This window comes from Mesoplodon bidens (genome assembly GCF_964165515.1).
Source record: "Mesoplodon bidens genome assembly, chromosome: 3".
NCBI lineage: Eukaryota > Metazoa > Chordata > Mammalia > Artiodactyla > Ziphiidae > Mesoplodon > Mesoplodon bidens.
The window spans coordinates 160,782,202-160,794,232 of NC_138178.1; the positions used below are offsets into that span (position 1 = coordinate 160,782,202).

At 41.3% G+C, this 12,031-nt stretch overlaps 1 protein-coding gene across 1 annotated transcript in view; it reads left to right on the forward strand.

Annotated features, from left to right (window-relative positions):
* The first annotated feature begins 237 nt into the window (after positions 1–237).
* The window catches only part of FLRT2 (fibronectin leucine rich transmembrane protein 2), a 103,873-nt gene continuing 92,079 nt past the window's right edge, over positions 238–12,031 (forward strand). The window contains exon 1 of the mRNA XM_081227876.1: positions 238–361. The gene's annotated coding sequence lies outside the window, so the exon portion shown is untranslated. The remainder of the gene's footprint in view (positions 362–12,031) is intronic.

Genomic DNA, 12,031 nt, shown 5'->3' on the forward strand with positions numbered 1-12,031 from the left:
AGGCGGGGGCCGCGGCGGCCGGAGCCGAGAGAAAGTGGCATGCTCGAGCCCTGGAGGCGGAGGTGTTGGAGGACGGGGGAAGACGATGCCGCGGCTCCGTAGGGGAGGAAGGCGAGAGCGAGAGAGGCGAGCGGGGCGCCCGGGCGCCGGCCGGCTGCGGGGAGGCGCGCGCCGCTCTGAGGCTCCGACCTCCGCATCCCGGCGCCCCGACGCTGCGGGCGACAGGGCCGGGCTCCGGCAGCCGCCTCCGTCGCCGCCGCCACCACCCGGAGGACCAAGCAAAAGTTTGGATCTGGGGGAGGACGCGACGCTGAGCGGGATTACTACCAGGGCTGGAAGGAGACCTCCAGAACCTTCGCAGGTAACGCACACCCCCAACCCTCTCCTTCCCTGCCTGCCCGCTGGGCTGCTGCTTCCTCCTAGCGCCTTTCCAGACGCTCGCCAGATCTGGCTGAAAGTAAGAGGGAGGCGAAGTTGAAGATCCCGGGAATGGGCAACTAGCACGGGGAGATCTACTGGAACGTTAGAGCGGGATCGAGGCGCTTCTCTGCGCAGAGTGGGCAGCTGTGCAGGGAGGCGAATCTCGCCCGGGAATGGATGGGAGCCCTCGGCCCCAGCTGGTGCCTCATCTTGTAGCTCGGAGGAAATTTAGAATGTTTATTCAGCGGCTTTTAGTATTCTTCAATCCAGAGAAATGATGCGTAGATTTCACTCACTCCACCTTCACCCTCCCACTCTCTCACTCTTATTTAGTATCTTTTTAAAAAATGATACGAACCCACTCTCATTAGCCTGCCCGGTTTAGCTGGTGCAGGAAAAAAAATGGAGGGGGGGTGTGGGAAAATTTCAAGCAAAGGGGAAAATTTATCCTTCCCCTTTTTAACATCCTAAGAACCCTCCCTCCCTCCTTCCATTCACCTCTGGCTTCATAAAATAGGAACTTTCGAAGTCACATTTTGATTGAAGGGTGAGACGAAACACGTTAACAATTGGTGGTGTGAATTTGCAGTGATCGTCAGCCTGTGTAACTGTGTTTAGGGGGTTAGTGGTGTTGCGGAGAGGCCGGTTTTCCTCGGTGGCCTGATGCACCGGGGCTTGGGGGGAGTGAGTGGTCGCGGAGGCAGCGGAGGGGGCAGCGGAGAGAAAACAGTCACGTTTCCTGGGCAGCAGCCTTTCTTTCGCTAATAAAATAGCTCCTGCGTTTCACTCCGAGAGCAAAAAGGTTTCAGCCTCAGCTCCCCGACGTCCCCTTTCCCCCAGCCGAGTTTGAGTTTCGAAGCAGCTCAACGTTTGCTGCTCTGTCTTCTTTATTATGATCATTATTTATTCACCTGGAAACTCATCGTGCCTTCTCTCGTAAATGGAAATCAGTTTCCAAGAGCTTTTGATTAATTTTAGTGGAGGAAATCTCTTGTAAAGCTTACAGTAAGCTAATCAAGTGCAAGGCACAAATCCGTGTAAATGCTCACGCAGGAGTGCAAGGTGCTGATTAGATTTCTTTACATGCTGCATTTGCTATGCAAAGCGTCTTCTAAATGGGAGCTATTGCTCCCCACTCAGCTGGGTGACTCTTTAATCACCCAGGGTCAGGGAGCTTTGGGGCATGTCCACTGGCTCACAGGCTTATTGCTAAATTTATTATGTCTAACTTCTCCCAGGCAAAAGGTAATATGAAGGCTACCTTCCATATCGAGACCGATATTGTCTATGGACTTAGCGGTATGACCTTATTACATCTCCAACGAAAGGATCCCCCAAATATTTTGAGGTAAATAGAATGCAGGTTGGCATTTGTCCAGGCATGCATTTGGTTGTTGCAGTATGAATCAGTATGAATGTAAAATTTTATGTCAGTATCTGAAGTGTTAGAACTGGACTTTTTTTTTTTTTTTTTTTTAATCACTGAGCAACATGCGCCAGATACATAAGATCGGCAGGCCACCATGTTAGATGAAAATCAGTCTCTGGGTAATCAATCTTTCACGCATAGCATGAAAAGTTGCTTATTTTCCCACAGTGTCACTAGTCCGCGAAATACAACTTTTCTTCCTCGCCTCGCCAGAAACCTCAAAACCATTTATGGATTTTTAATAATCACAGGTGACAGTGCAACACCATACTGTCATGTTGAGCTGCAAATATCTGTGACTGGAGGAGGCTGGAAGATGAAATTTCAAACATCAGTCCATGCCTCTGGCAGTAGGTACAAGAAATTGTAAAAAGACTTGAGCTAGCTGTACTGTAGCAGACCTATTACAAACCTAGCATGGAAGGAATGCTGGTTTAAAAAAAAAAAATACCAGTGTCTTAACACTTCAGTAGTTTCATTGCAGTTTTAGAAATTCCAGGGGATGCTTTTAACAGAAGAAGTAGATTCCCAAATGACACCATGCTGGGCTGCCTTGGGTTTCCCAAAGCAGGCATGGTTTTTCCTGTATGCTAGGTTTCAGATGATGTGCTCTTATCCGAGTTTGAGTTTGACTTCGACTGCCTGGATCTAATTTGAACTTCCTCTGATACCCGTTACATTTATATTCTGGCCTGCTGGAGAGCTTGATTTAGGATTTAGACATATCTCCCAAAAGCAATCCTATATGTTCCCAGTTTGAAGCTGTGGTTTCAAGAAAGGCTCAAGTATGTACAAGTGCAGAAGCCTTATTCTGTAGAGAACCAGTGTGAGCACCTGATCTGACTCTTCAGCTTTGTACTCTACAAGGAAGAATTGCCACTTCTGCAGTCCCTAGTGTCTGAAGGTAAAAAACAGCAAGGGTGCCGGGTGGCTCTCGGTTTTGCTCTACTTAGAAGATTCAAAAAAGGTCAAGGTGATGTAATTTTATTTCTATTCCGGTTAGACCTTTCTGGATAACCATCTTTTGGTATCTTTAATTTCAATTCAAGTTCATTTTTCACTAGATTACTTTACTAACCTTGTGGTTTCTGCCACAGTGATTCAAATTCAGGCCATTAGTGACCTCTGTCTGTGAGAAGTGAGCACTCATTGTTTTTCTTTCTTCTCATCAGAGTCGACAGATTATGGGTGTGTGTGCAGGGGAGAACCCAACAGCTCTGTAGTTCTTTCTGAGTATTTAGATTTTCGAACTTGATATTTCTAATACAGAGTTCAGAATGGATAATGATATTTAACAATGGTAATAAAAATGTTACAGGCTAATAGGCTACTAAATGGTTATTCCATACAACATTGACAATGTGATCAACATAAATAAAACACCAGTGCTGTCCACTGCCAATAAAAGGATAGTACAGACAGGTAGACTAATGTTTCGAGACTCACAATACTGCTGGATGTTAGTGAAATTTTATTGCCCTGAAGTGCTTATGTAACAAGGGAAACTTGAGACAAGCCCAGAACATACATGTGGGCTCTAGACTTCACAGTAGCAGTGCATGTATGTCTTTTTAAGTTCAGCTGTGCTTCTACTGTGAACTTATGGTCCAGATCAAGGGCGACGTGGGGTGTGAGAAGGGTGTCTATAAACAGCTGGTCTTTTAAGGAGATTTTTTAAAATCTGATTCCTAATCCAGCTTTGTCTTCTGAGTGTTTTCAAATCAAAATTTCCATTTGAGTTGATTATCCTAAATGGTAATTGAAGACAAAATTTACTGACTTTCTTAGGTGGGCGGATACCATTATCTGGCATTTTCCAGCTGGTTTTTGATCTCGTGGTATTTGGGAATATAGAATTTTTAGGAGACTTTCTCTTCCCTTGGGCAGGTTTTATGCCAGAGACATATAAAAAGACCAATTATTATTATTATTATTACTAAACTTAAGCAACTATTATAACACCCCAACTTTCTTACTTTTCTCTACCCTCCACAAATTGCTTTGCTTTTTTTTTAAGTTATATTTTTCTTCTAAAACTACAGGTTGGGACTAGGAGTAAGGCTATCGTATCTTTTTACTACTTTCAGCAATGTGACCTCCAATTACATATCTGTTTATAGTAAAACATACACAGGTAAACATCAAGGACCATTTTAGGACAGAGATTCTTTTCAAGGTTTGAAATATGTTTCTTTTTAAGGGACTATGACACAAATATTGTAATAAAAATATCCTGTGTTCCAATGAATACAGAGGCTTATTTCAGTCGCATGGAACAGTAAAACACTGTATTGGCAAAATAATCAGCAGTATTTTCAGTACATGGTCAAAATCTGTTAGAACCTTCATGGTTTTTTTTTTTCCCCCCTTGGTGAATTTCGCATCTACTGGTCTTTTTTGGTTTTCTTTGATTCTTTCTAATGTGGCTCTTTGAAGTGATTCAGAATTAAACAGTAGCTCCTTTTCTCGGGAAATTCATCATCTTATGTTCAGGATTCCAGAGGAGTTAATGATGCAGAAAAAGTCCTGTAAAACATCTTTCTAAAAGAAGTCCTTCTCTTGCAGGCTTCCCACTTACTGGCCTCCTGTACCATTTGCAGTGAATTGGAACTCTGTTATTTATTTATTTTTCAAATACCACCTCTAACTTAATTTAATGTGGGATGTGTTTCTGCAGAAGCGTACAGCACCATGTGCTGTCCGAACAAAGCAGTGTCATTTACAGATCTGTCATAGGGAAGGTCAAAGAAAATATCCTTGTATAATTTGGGAAGTCAAAAGGCCACATTCATGATTCTTAAATACCAATCAATTGTTCTGCGTATACTCAATAAGGGCACACATTTTTTCTGGCAGTTTAGTGGTTGAAGACCTCAGCCATTTTTGATGCATTCACAAAATAAATCTCAGATGCTCTTACCTGTTGAGCGCTCATTAGAACTGAGCAGTTTTTCTCACTTTCTTCCCAGGTTGCTTGTAAGGGAATGTGCAAGAAACTTGGCAAAAAGTCCTCTGTTCCCCTCAGTTCACAGGTCACGTGCTGTATTTCAGTTCCCTTTATTAGAGCTTTCAACACACAGATAAAAGAATCTTCCAGCTGAACCTTTTAAGAACCTAAGGGCTTTTGGATTTAAACCCATCGAAAAATATCAGGTCTCCAAGTTCATCGATACTATTAGGCCTCAGAACACTGAAACCTCCTTCCACAGGGAGTGAAAGAACAGTGGCTCCTAAAATTAGTTCACAAATATATGGTCCATTGAAGTCAACAGATGTCACAGGGCTGAATGGAAAACATTAGACTTATATCAGTCCCGAAATAGGCCCACGTGCTGGTGTCACTCTTAGCCCCAGCTGCCCGTGGGTGTCACTTTCATGAAAATCCAGTATCAGAATAACCTCTATGATAGTTTTCTCTCCCACTTTGCTCCAGAGCTTCGACTCGGATATTTTGAAGAAGGAAATCATGAAGGAACTTGTAATGTTCCTCATAGATATTAGATAAAGAGGTGCTAAAGGTTAAGGGAGTAGATTGGATAAACATTTGACATAGTGGTTCCAGAAAATTCTGTTTAGGCCCTGAGGGATGACATTGACTTTAAAACATATCCCTCTTGATCATTTACTCCCCTCCTCTGTTATGTTTTTCAGTTCTCACATACAGTATTCCATTTATTCCTCACAACTGCCTCTTCTGTGAGTTGGTCTGAGAAAGCCCCACTCTCCTGGCTTCTTATTGGGTTACAGGAGCCAGAAGGAAGTTGAAGGCTACCTAAGGCTGCATGCACAGAGCCCTCCTTTAAACCATTTGACTTTATACAAAATCATGAACATTACATTTAATTACATAGATGCTGAATTCTCTGATACAGTTCAGAAGTTTCCTTCTTTACGAACTCAACTAAAATGATCAGAGTTGGATTTCTTAAATTAAAACTGTAAAAAATCTTGCAATTTTGTACATATTTTGATTTAAAAATAACACTTCACTGTCTTTCCCTCATTATCCTAGAGGCATGTTTGCCTGTTAGGATGGGGGTAATTTTATGAGGTTGGCTTGGTGATTTGGGACTTTTATTGTGATGGGGAATGAGAAATAGGGAGGCTGTTTTGGAGGAAAGAGAAGATGTATTTATAGAAAGAAAACCTGCATTCTCATGTCAGCACACTCCTTTCTACACTGATGACCTTGGGCAAATTACTTCATCTTCTGGAGACTTAATTTCCTCTCTACAGAGTTCAACAGGGTTGTTATGGGGTCAGATAAGATTAATGTGTGTGAAAATACCTTGATAATAATTCAGTGTTATATTCCCATAAAGAGGCATTATTCAGATTGATGACATTTATCACTGTAGGACTGTCAGGTGCTAGGATAGTTCTAGGTTTTATGTAAATAGAAGGGTAACCAAGACAGAGTGCCCTGCTCTCCAGGAGCTTTTGTTTTTGTGAGTGTTCTGGACACCACCCAACCAGTAAAGTGTCTGGTGGTCCTCTACATCACTCCCTCCTTTCATTTAATGGTGCATGATCTTCTTCCGTGGTGAGTTGGGCACAAGGGTCAAACTTTCCTTCCTTGACAGCTTGGCTTGACATTGGAAACTGAATTTATCACAGATGGATTCCACTTGGGATCTTTTGGGAAGGAACTGTCAACATTCCCTGAAGTAAGGTTGTTTCTTTTTGGATGGCTTTATACTTTAGCTATCCAAATGAACCTTTTGCAAAAACACAGTCATTACTAGAATATATGATGATTTTTCAGACTTTTGTTTTGCAAAATAAGGCAGGCCAGTGCAAAAGACTGTCAGTAGTTTGGAAGCCTCCTGAGCCCATTACCAATAAATGGCCTCATTTATTAAGAAACAACACAGTCTCCAAAGCTTGGCCTTATTTTGACTTGTGAGTGTCACAAAACCCTTGTGGGACAGTTCTTCACAACTTATTTCTTCATATTTTGTTCAGTTGTACTTTTATAATTGTCAAATCGGAGACACTTTTAATTTTAAATGTTCCACGAGTTGAGCATGTTTATTTTACTTCCCTGATTTGTATACATGTAAGCCTTTGTAAAGGTTAAATTGTTTTAAAGTTACTTAATTGAAGCCTGCAGAAAACACACATATGCGAAGTGTGTACTTATAAAACGTATGATTAGGTCATGATTCTTGATCAGAAGATAATATTCCTATCAGTGATTTGAATGTATGACAGTCTGGATCTGTGTTCTGGATCTGGACAGTGTTCTTTTTAGTTCTGGATTTTCTATTTGCCAGAGTTCTGATGCTTGCTTTATTCTTTTTTAAGTTGATTAGCATTTTAGTAGTACCTTGTAAAGGACCTGGCCATGGAGCTATATTTTTACATGACAAATTATTTTCATAGTTTGAAAAAATTAGTCTGAATACCTTTTGTTCTGGCAGTGCCAAATGATATAATATTTGAAGAAAGAATGTTTGCTGCTACTCTGAAGAGTTCTGCTAACAACATGAGAAGAACTTGTGGGTACATATGGGGGAGGTAGTATATGTTTGTGTGCGTCTTTGAAATGCACAAACAAATCTAAGGCTTAGATACTATGGGATGGGGGTACAACTTTACCCTTATGCTAGGTGGTGTTAATTTAGCCCAGATGTCCGTAATATAATAGAACAATGAGATAACCCGACTTATTTTTGGTTGGAGATTTTCACTTCCAAATAGATCCTAGGGAAACTCTAAGTAGATAAACACACATGTAACAAGGGACTATACTTTTGTGTGAATGGTGTGGTACTTAGGAGGAGATATTATTCTTGTAGAGGCAGAAGGTATACATCCAACGATGAAGAAAGCTTTTTCATACATTCAGGAGATTATTTTTTCCACTTACCATGTACCAGGCATGGAGTAAGACTGGAGAGGCAAACACTGGTAATGCAGGATCCCTCCACAGGGGCAACCCAGGCTGGCGAGGAGAGAGGAAGACATAAAACCTATCTGCATGGCAGTTTCATCCATGATTGAAGACAGTGCCAGGAGCACAGAGTATTAATGAAAAGAGCTTTACATTTGGAGAGAGAGTCTTGGGTTCTAATGCTGCCTTTGTCCCTTGTTAATTATGTAAACTTAGGCACACCTTAAAAATATCTTTTAGTCTTTGTCTCCTCAAGTGGAAAAATGGAAGGAAATTCTTTCTAGTCACAGAGCTGTTCTTCTGAGGATTGAGATAATTATGTAAAATGTCTGCCAGTCTGGCACACAGTAGAGGCTTAATAAATGCTGACTGCAGATCCTTCTCTCTCTGAAATGATAATGATTCCAATATGTTACTCTTCCCCTCTACACATACCTCTGCATTCCCCTGGAATCCTGAAGAAGGCTTTTGACCCTTTGAACCTGTTCATTAACAAGATACAGCTTCTGCAAAAGACAATTTCGTTATTTATGCACATAACAGAGCATGAGGGGACAGCAAAGGAAAGCGGTCTCCACATAGTGGCAGAATGGGCTCATGGCTAGTGGGATACAGTGTGGGCTGATGGTGTGAGAGGACACAGAGGGAAGGGACGGAGGGCAGAAAAGAGGCCTCAGTTTGGGGAATCAGAAGGTGGTGTCAGCTGAGTCCTGCCTGACTTGCAATGTTTTTGGTCATTGAAAGCATAGCCTTTGGGACCCCGCCCCCCATTCACCCCCATGCGCCCTTCCAGGGTGACAGTACCTGCAGCTTCAACAAGCCCCATGTCTAGACTGTGACCCGGACACAGTGAGCCGAGGTTATGATGCCTCTGCCAGTCTACGGAGAATTTTTTTTATCAGAATGCATTTTAAACACTTGCTTCACACAATCCATCTCACACATGGCTCTTGGCAGAGTCAAGAAGATATTTCATTGTAGAAGATTAACATGTAAATCATTGCTCTGTTTATATAATGCTTATTCTGTGCTTACAGAATGATTATACCTTGCTTGTGTAATGGTAGATGTTCATATCAGAATGATGCTCTTGGGTTATCATTTCCATGTGGAAGGATTTCTTTCAGAAAGCCATTTTTAATTAATTTAAGTAAAGGAGCTTCTGACTGCTTCTGTGTGAGACACTCCTGAACAGCACTCAAAGGCACTGGTCAAATACACGATGCTGGGGTTATTTTCCATTTCATTATGATTACATGTATATATAGTATAATTTTTTTTTGCATTTTACTGAGCAGTTGAGACTTGGTTACTTTTTCTTAGCACTATGAATCTGTAAATTGTTGTGGGAAAGTTATATTTAAGAAGATGTTAGGAACCCCTAGCTTCCAGGTTTGGAAACACAGAAGGTTTTCCTGTTAAAATCACATCATATGTATGCAACACATATACATACAATCAATCACATTGGAGAAGAGAAGCAGGCACTAGAGTGTATTCTGCAAGCTCTTCACTTCTTAGTAAGTAGCTTTAGAACCAACATTCCACCCAACATAAAACAATAAGACCTTGTTTTGCTTCTTTAGAACATGTAAGAGAGATTAAAATTCTTTGGGAAATGGTTTAAAATATTTTTTTTTACCCAAATAGGTAAGGAACCAGTCAAATAGTGCTGACAGCAATGGAATTTAAAGCTCAATTCTCATAATCTCTGAGTCCCAAAGGAATGCAAGGCAGACATCCATTCAAGTCACAAGCTTGTAACTGGGGATTTGACAAAGGTTGATTTTTTACCACGTGCCAGGCACCATGCTAAGTTTTGTTCTGAGCATTTGGGATACTCTTTCAAAGAAGACCTCGTCCCTCCTCCCCAGGAAATCTAATGGATTGACCTAGAGTTGCCCTTTTCCAAATTAGACTCATCCAACTGAATGAACTGGTTAATAAACTGGAGGAGCTGGTTAAAAATCCATGTTTCTGGGCCTGAGTCCTGGAGACCCTGATATTTTAAGTCTGTGATGAAGCCTGGGAATGTGGATGTTCAGAAGTTCCTGGGATTGGAGATCACTCACTGATAATTTTTAGAATTTTTTCCAACCCAGAGACTCAGTGGTTTTATAGTTGTCTGGTTTAGAGTAACTTGTGAATTTCTGAAAGTATTTTCCCATATATTTTGCCACATAGGAAATATTGCTCCATTTAACCCAACTCTTCTAGGGGAACCTTCTGCGGGACCAGATGTCAGGGCTGTTTTCACTCTTGGTAGCCACAGTCTCCTGTGTGGTTTCTCTACCATCTGTCTGTACCAGTTTTGGTGTCCCCAGAGTTAATCCCCTAAGAAAGCAAATCACATTGCATTACCAGTCCTATGACTTGGATTTCCTGTCCCCCTGGATAAAGCCCATCCAAACTTGTTATCATGACACATGAGATCCATGACAGTCTGGGTCCCAAGCATCGCTCAGACCTCATTCTCCAGCACCCATCCCCAGCACCCATGCTCCAAAGATGGTAAGGCCTCTTGAGAGTTAGCCTTCCCCATGCTGTTTACCCTTTACATAGAATATTACCTGCTCACTCTCCATTTTGCAAACTCTTTTCCTTTAAGACACACAGGAATGACATTCCCTCCCAGTCAAAATTAGTCATTACTTTCTCTGGGCTTCTAGAGCATTTTGTTTGTCACTTTGTTAGTTCCCTGTTGGTGCTGTATTGTAACATGTCTGTTCACGTGTCTGTCTCTCCCAGTAGACCCCAAAACCATGGCTCATTCATCCCATCTCCCTGGTACTAATAATAGTGCTCAATGCCCCAGGTTCTGCATAAATGTAATTGAATGAATAAGTATATAATTGTGCTGGATAATTCTGGAAAACAAGAAGATTCATAATCTAGTGATAGGGGCTGCTTCCTCAGAAGTGCTTTCCATGCCTATAGATTGGTGGCTCAGTGGGGAAAAAATACAACCACCACCATTCTGCCTTACTGTAAGAAGGTTTGTCAGGCAAAAGCCTTTTGGTTAACCCAACCCTGATTAGCATCAAGCTCTCCAAACCTCACATGAGGCAATTTCAAAGGCCACACTTGAAGATCTGTTTAAAGAAGGAATAATTTTGCTTGATGAAGTATGTCTTTTGGCACCGAGTAAAACCATCAGTTAAGTAGATGTTCACGCAGATGTGGTTTCCATAAAATGAGAAATTTAACTTATAGTGTTAACTTTGTGTCTCTTTCCTGACAGAATTAAAGAAAGTAAAGCAAAGAACTTGTGACAGTGTTGTGCATTTGCCCTCTTTTTCATGTTGTTGCTCTTTGTTTTTGTTTTGTTTTGTTTATTTTACCTTAGGCACATTATTTCCTGATGGCGATATCTGAGGAATGAGGGTCCTCCAAAGAGGAGAAAAGAAGACTAGGAATCATAGATCCTTAGTCACTCTGTCTCCACAAAGCAGGATCCACCCTAGTCCTCATGATTTGCACATTGAATGCAGCAAAGCACATGCAAAGGTTGCAATAGATTCTAAACTTGCATGGTTTAATGTGATCACGGTAGTGACAGAAGTTGGACTTCAAGTCCTTCTTGTTGGCCAAGTGACAATTCTAACACCTTGCTGCTTTTATGGTAGACTATCGATTGATGGACAGAGAGGACTTGTTTGCAAGTGGGGCTGGTGTATGCACATATAAACACACTCTGGTCCCTCCTCCCCCCTTTTAAGCAAAATTGTCAGTGGCTAAGAGTAGAAGATACTGGAGCACATTTTGATATGCTCACACCTTAACCCTTGGTCCCCTCTGGGCTGTCTATATACTGGCAACACTTTCCATGCCAATAGACCTGAGATGGATGACCTGAGATGACTTTTGATAAAGCACTCTGCTTGAGTTCTAGGGGCTAATCACAACCCCCCCCCGCCAAGGATCTTACAGGGTTAATTTATGGGGCTGTTTAGAAACAATATGCTTTCCTGATTTTTGAATCATGCTGGGTATCAGTAAGGCCACATTCTCATCTGGGGGATTAATAATAATAATAATAATAATAGTAATAATAAGTAACAACGGTAATTGTATTGATTATACAATTCATTTAGGATGCTGCTTATGCAATTCATGTATATTATCATGTTTAAATATTCACAAAAATCCTGTATAAGAGGTTCTGTTTAGAAATACTGCTAATAACCCCAGTTTACACACAGGGAAACTGAAGTAGAGGAAATTATGTCAGATTACTTATCTTATTTTGTAACTGAAGTTAATTAGTTTTATAGGATAAGTGAGCA